The 6,875-nt window shown below is 40.6% G+C and overlaps 1 pseudogene; it reads right to left on the reverse strand.

The window, feature by feature from the left end:
- Positions 1-267: 267 nt before the first annotated feature.
- Positions 268-384, reverse strand: LOC123942805 (annotated as a pseudogene).
- Between the last annotated feature and the right edge of the window lie 6,491 nt (positions 385-6,875).

A 6,875-nucleotide genomic window follows, 5' to 3' on the forward strand; every position in this document is an offset into this window, starting at 1 on the left:
GAAAGAACAAAATAATAGAAATGGCGACCTAGTTCACCCTCTCGTTTCCTGTAGGACTGTCCTTAAACCATGCTAGTTCAAACCATTCCTTTTTTTCTCTTTCTTTAAGGTAGCCCAAGGGGACCGCAATGTCTCCCACTCATTCACTCCTTTAACAAAGTTCATTTTAAAAGCAAAATTGCTAATATGTAGCTTGGACTTGGACCTGGAATGGACTTAAAAGCATTTTTTTTTTTAACTCTGTTAGTCCATTCACAGACAGACTGGACTTTATGCTATTCTCCAAATGTTCTTTGAGCTGACTCCCATCTGGATTTTTTCAATTAGCAATAATCGCGCCTCGGATAAACCTCATTGGCTACGATACTGCCACTGCGCAAAGCTCCATCTGGATTTTTTAAATTCAATTTCTTTTTAAGTTTTGAGGCCTAGCTCAATGTCATCTCTTCCTTGAAGCCCTCTGATGTTTTCTGACAAGAGAAATGCCTCTTTCCTATGAACTTGGCAGATATTTTTATTAGTATACTTCTTGCAGCATTTGTCAGTTCCTTCCTTGGGTTTTTGCTACTTATTGAGATAGTATGTCCTCTTTATTAAATTGTAGGTGAATTTCCGGAGGTCATAGACAGTCTTATACTCCCAACACTTATATTCCCTGCACTGACTGGCTAACAGTCCAGCTCTCTGGGTGTTAAACGTTGAATGACTGAATTTCTTTTTTTTTATGTTAATTAATTGCATTTATTATTATACAATGTATATTAGATAAGTAAAAATAAAATAAATGATTATTTTTTTTGGTTAGTCCAGTGAATGAAATTGGTTTTATTTTTTCGTATCTTCTTTCAATCTTATCTTTCATCACAGTTAGTTTTTAGATTGTTGAGTTTCTTCTTCTTTTTTAAAGGTTTTGTTTATTTATTTATTTATTTATTTGAGTGAGAGAGAGAAAGAGAGAGAGAGGAAAGTGAGCATGAGCAGGGGGAGGGGGCAGAAGTAGACTCCTCACTGATCCCAGGACCCTGAGATCATGACCTGAGCAGAAGGCTTAACCAACTGAGCCACCTAGGCGCCTCCCTGAATTTCTTCTTTATAAGAATCTGCATATTTGGAGGTTAGAGGGTACATTCATTTTGGATTTAGAGAGAGATTTTTACGTACTGTATAGTTACTTCTGTGTATAATTGTTACCACCTTCAGGAATATCCCTTCTGGGGCGCCTGGGTGGCTCAGTGGGTTAAAGCCTCTGCCTTCGGCTCAGGTCATGATTCCCAGGGTCCTGAGATCGAGCCCCGCATCGGGCTCTCTGCTCAGCATGGAGCCTGCTTCCCCCTCTCTCTCTGCCTGCCTCTCTGCCTACTTGTGGTTTTTCTGTCAAATAAATAAATTAAAAAAAAAAAAAAGGAATATCCCTTCTACCTCACCCTCTGGACAAAGTCATGCCCTACTGTAACATGAAAGAGTGATACATCTTGATTAGAGATATTAGTATATTCCAGGAGGCCTGGCACCTGAAGTACATAGGTAATAGTGGGGAAACATAGTTTGAAATATACAGAGCCAGAAACTACCCTATGGAAAATTCTTCCACTCAGTAGGTGTTAAAATTGTAGGCAGAGGATTTGGTTCTCATTAAGCCTTATCAAAAAGGAAAATCTCCCTTTGTAGGAATATATTCAATATTCAATATATATATAATTATAAATGTACCATATAGTTTTAGAAAATCCTGATGGAAATCATGCAAATAGAATTTATCAGAATTCTTCCATTTGTAGTATACAAACCTATAGCAATTATAATTATTATAAATATTAACTATTTTTAGTAGACTTTGTTATTTTCTTTTAGATCAGATTTAGGTTCACAACATAATGGAATGGAAGATACAGAGATTTCTCATATAATTTCTGCCCCCACTCATGCATTGCCTCTCCCATATCAGTGTCCCCCATAGAGTGGTACCTTTGTCACAACAGATGACCCTACATTGACACATCATTATCGCCCAAAGTCCATAGCAAATATTAACTTTTGTACCTAATTTTATAGTCATAATTTTATATTCTTTTTCCTAATTAGGGTGTCCCCATTTTATATGCTTTAGGACCCACAATATTTGCTTTTCAACAAGATGATTTAAGTTTTTCCTGAAGTTCTAATCTCTACTGAAAATTTTTTTCCTTCTTAATCAAATACATACATTTGAAATTTGCCCAGAGTGAGCTCTTCTGTTTATCTATGGCCATTCCTCCAAGTGCTGTTTCCATCTTGGTGGGAAATCTCATCAAGAACTGTTTTACGCCTTACTGGGCAATGTCAATCATTATTATTTTTTTAAATCAAGCAAATTTGGGTAAGTTGGTAATTAATTCAAGAAAGAATGACCTGAGTTTCTTGAGGCATCATTGACAACTGGTTTTAGTAAAATAAATTCTCAGTTTTGTAATCACAAAAGTAGGGATGGAATAAGGACAATGTTGACAAGTCCAACATACTCATGAAAAAAGAACTGAAATACAGACCTACTCCCAATACTTATGAAAGGCCACTGCCCTCAATTCCTCTTTTAAAACTGTTTTCATGGGGCACCTGGGTGGCTCAGTGGGTTAAGCATCTGCCTTCGGCTCAGGTCATGGCCCTGGGGTCCTGGGATCAAGCCCCAGGTCTGGCTTCATGCTCAGTGGGGAGTCTGCTTCTCCCTCTGCCCCTCTCCATTGCTCATGCTCTCTCTCACTCATGCTTTCTCTCCCTCGAATAAATAAATAAAATCTTTTTCAAAAATTGTTTTCATGGTTCTGGAGTTGAGCATAATCAAGTCCTAACATCTTTCCAACCCATACCTCCCTTCATATTCTCTCTAAGTGTAAGACTGTGGTTTCATTGCATCCTGAGGTCCTTACAGGGGTATGGAATGAAAGAATTAAAATGGTTTGATGCCTTTTATCTAGTCAAAGTACTAAAATGTAGGTCATGATCTGAAATTTTAACTGTAATAATGTTATGGAAGCTTTTTGTAAATCATAAGTCTTGTAAGTCATGTAAGTTGTACAGATTTTACTTTGTTGATTACGAAGTTTAATGTAATGTTTAATGATTTGTCATTACTATGGGGGGAACTCTTCATCTGTTAAGGACAAATAAAAAAGAATTTGTTAATTTGTCTTAGAAGAGATTTAGCTCTTTTAAAAATTTTTATTTGGGGTGCCTGGGTGGCTCAGTGGGTTAAGCCTCTGCCTTTAGCTCAGGTCATGATCTCAGGGTCCTGGGATCGAGTCCCGCATCGGGCGGGCTCTCTGCTGAGCAGGGAGCCTGCTTCCTCCTCTCTCTCTCTCTCTCTCTCACTCTCTGCCTGCCTCTCTGCCTACTTGTGATCTCTTTCTGTCAAATAAATAAATAAAATCTTTTTAAAAATTTTTATTTGTTTTAGAGAGAGCATGTGTGCAGGGGGAGGGGCAGAGGGAGAGAATCTCAAGTAGACTCTCCACTGAGCATCGAGCCCCATTTGGGCTAAAATCATGAGCTGAAATCAAGAGTCTGACACTTAACAGACTGAGCCACTTAGGCACCTGAGATTTAGCTCTTAATGAAGGAAAATCCCAAGTCTGAAATGAAGTAATAAGGGGTTAACATTAAGGATGATTTGCGAGGCTTTGGCAGTGAAGGTTATTTTAGGGTGGAGGGAGGGAGAAAAAACTAGAAATAATTGCATGTCCCTGCCTAATTAATTTGGGTCTTTCCAGTCTCTTTGAGGCTAATTCCATTAACCGGAAAATTAAATAATATTAATTATGGCAACACAAATATATTTTGCTACGTATAAATGTAAGTCAACACTGGCAGTATGGGGATGATTTGGAATGAAGGACAGATTTGCTCTAAGGAAAAAGCAAATTTTTTTTTTAAAGATTTTATTTATTTGACAGAGAGAAATCACAACTAGGCAGAGAGGCAGGCAGAGAGAGAGGAGGAAGCAGGCTCCCTGCAGAGCAGAGAGCCTGGTGCGGGGCTGGATCCCAGGACCCTGAGATCATGACCTGAGCCGAAGGCAGCGGCTTAATCCACTGAGCCACCCAGGCGCCCTGGAAAAAGCAAATTATTAAGAAGAACCTAAAAACAGTCAGGCTTTCTATACTTGAGAGGAATGATCGACCTAACAACTGTAATGAAGATGATTAAAACATTAATTTAAAGACACATAGACAATACAAAAATGCCCTTTAAGACATGCTGTTAGATTAAGAACAAAATGTGTTTGTAGATCTAGTTCTACCATATTCACTTATTATTACTAAATATTTCATTAAAAGGATCTCTTGAAAGAAACTATTGTGTTAATTTAAAAATATCGCTGAATCAGAAATTGTGATTGATTAAAGGTATAGTTCAGATTTGCTTTGAGAATATTTGGGTGATCCAAGTTTATTTATGTGCAGTAACATTAAGTTCTAGGATAAAATGTCTTTCTATCCTTAAAAATAGAAGATACCTATGAAAAGAGAGGTGCCAAAATACAGACCTGCTCCCAATACGGAAGGACAAACTACAGCCCTCAATCCCTCTTTAAAGTTATTTTCATGATTTCAGAGTTGAGCCTAATCAAGCCCTAATATCTTTCTAACACCTCCTTTCGCATTCTTTTTTTTTTTAAACTTTTTCCTTTCTCATTCTTTAATCTGCTTAAAAAATCATGTTTTAGATTGCTCTAGAATTTAGCAAATAAATATGATTTGTTCAAAATATTTCATGGTTCATAAGCCCCTCTTATGCATGATCCCAAAGCTGCAGTCAGGAAAAAAGTCAGAAGAATATTTATCATCAATAATTTATATTGTCACAAGGTTATAAAACTGATGTATTATCTTTGCACAAATGCTGAGTAAATGTATAATCAGGGTAATAAAAAATAACCTGTTCAGCATTGTTAAAACCTCGGACGACTTAATAACAAATTCAACATAAACAAAAGAAACTTCAGGAACCTACCCACTTCAGTTGAGCCAATTTTATGGCTAATTTGTTTCTGAAACAAGGCAAATTGTTTTCTGCATATCTGCGTTTGGGTAATCAGACTGCCATGCTGACTTCATAGTTCAAGCCTCTTCCCCTCACTTCTCTTATTTTTTCACCTCTAATACAGCTTTTGAAAACTTCACATAGAAAAAAGTAAGGAGGGAAATGCAGAGAAGACGATTTTTAAAAATTTTCTTTCAAAATGGGTTGGACACTTGAAAGGGAAGAGACAATACATGTGAAAATAATCCATTATGAAAAAAAGCTTTACCGATTATGATAAATGCTAGTTTTGAGGACACAAAATAAATGACACGTGACCAGATTTCTCTTCCAACAACGGAAGGCATATTGAAAGGAAGTTAGTAAATAGAATGTAGTCTTAAAACATGTATTTAAAAGTAGTGTAATGTGTGATATTGGCTAATTACATTTTTCTAAGCATTTTTACTATAATTCCCTTTAATCTTCACAACCACTCTGTGAGTTAGGTCGGGTGGGTCTTTCCTTTTGATCCAGAGGTGGGAGATGGAGACACGGGGATAGACGTCAGGCAGGGCTGCAGTGGACCCTGCGGGTCATTCCCAGATTAGGGCACCAGTTCTCTCCCAATTCACCTGACTCTGGCCCTTGGGACCTCAGACGCAGCCAAGTCAGAGGTTCCTGCTTCCCAAGCCATCCCTTTCTATTTTTTTTTTTTTTAATTTGATAGAGATCACAAGTAGTCAGAGAGAGGGGAGGAAGCAGGCTCCCTGCTGAGCAGAGAGCCCATTGCGGGGCTCATCCCAGGACCCTGAGACCATGACCCGAGCTGAAAGCAGAGGCTTTAACCCACTGAGCCACCCAGGTGCCCCCCAAGCCATCCCTTTCAAAGCACCGATCATACCCACACCTTGCAAGGAGAGACAGCTGCTCTGAGGGAAATGTTAAGGTCCAGGACGAGGTGCTGGCTAAGGACACTGGCTTTGTGGCGTCGGAGTGATCTGAGTTGGAATCCCCAGACCTTTCTTTACTGTGCATGACTTTAGCAACATCTGAGCCTCAATTTCCTCATCTGGAGAGAGAGAGAGCATGCTTTGATTTATTCCAAGGGGTTTACTGACGATTAAATGATAATAAAGCAATAAAGGTCTTAGCCCACCGCCTGGGTCGAAGAAAACGCTGGTGATCCGGGACGGGGTAGATCACCATCTCTTTGCGACTGGGGAATCTGCATCTGCAAAATGGGCGCAGTGTAGATCGCAGTCTTTTGGTAGCAAACACTACTTTGCAAACAAACCACAAGAACCCCCCCGTGCCGCTCAATTCTGAATGACCCTTGTTTTCAAAATGTGGGGACTGGAGGAACGGATCTGGAACCTAAAGAAATGTTATTATCAACCAGGGAATTTATAAGCGAGAGGGCGGAAAGGGTGAGGTAAGGAGAAGGGAGAGACAACGCAGCCTCAGCTCTGCTCGGAAAAGCTGCGGCTCCAGGAGCATCCAGGTGAACCACGCGCACCCACTGTTCCGCGGGTCTTTGCTGGGACCCCTTAAAATGAAGCCCCGAAACGCCTGTTGGGACTCTGGGAAAGGAGAGGGAGGAGAAGAGGCGGGGAGAACTGGTGAACGCTAGGGCGAGGGGCGGGGCTCTAGGGGGAGGATCTACAGGAGCGCAAGGGGGGAGGGGCCACAGCTTGGGGGCGGGATCAAGGGCGGGACCTCGCCGAGTTCCACGGCTGCGCGCGCCACGTCTGCCTTAGCGAGAGTGTAGGGGAGAGGCAGAGGGAGGGAAAAACCGAGCGGGGCGGGAACTGTCTCTTCTCGCGAGAGCTGGCGACGGCCGCGGCGGTGGCGGCGGCGTGTCCGTGAGAGTAGCGTGG

The sequence above is a fragment of the Meles meles genome, chromosome 5 (assembly GCF_922984935.1).
Source record: "Meles meles chromosome 5, mMelMel3.1 paternal haplotype, whole genome shotgun sequence".
In the NCBI taxonomy this organism is placed as follows: Eukaryota; Metazoa; Chordata; class Mammalia; order Carnivora; family Mustelidae; genus Meles; species Meles meles.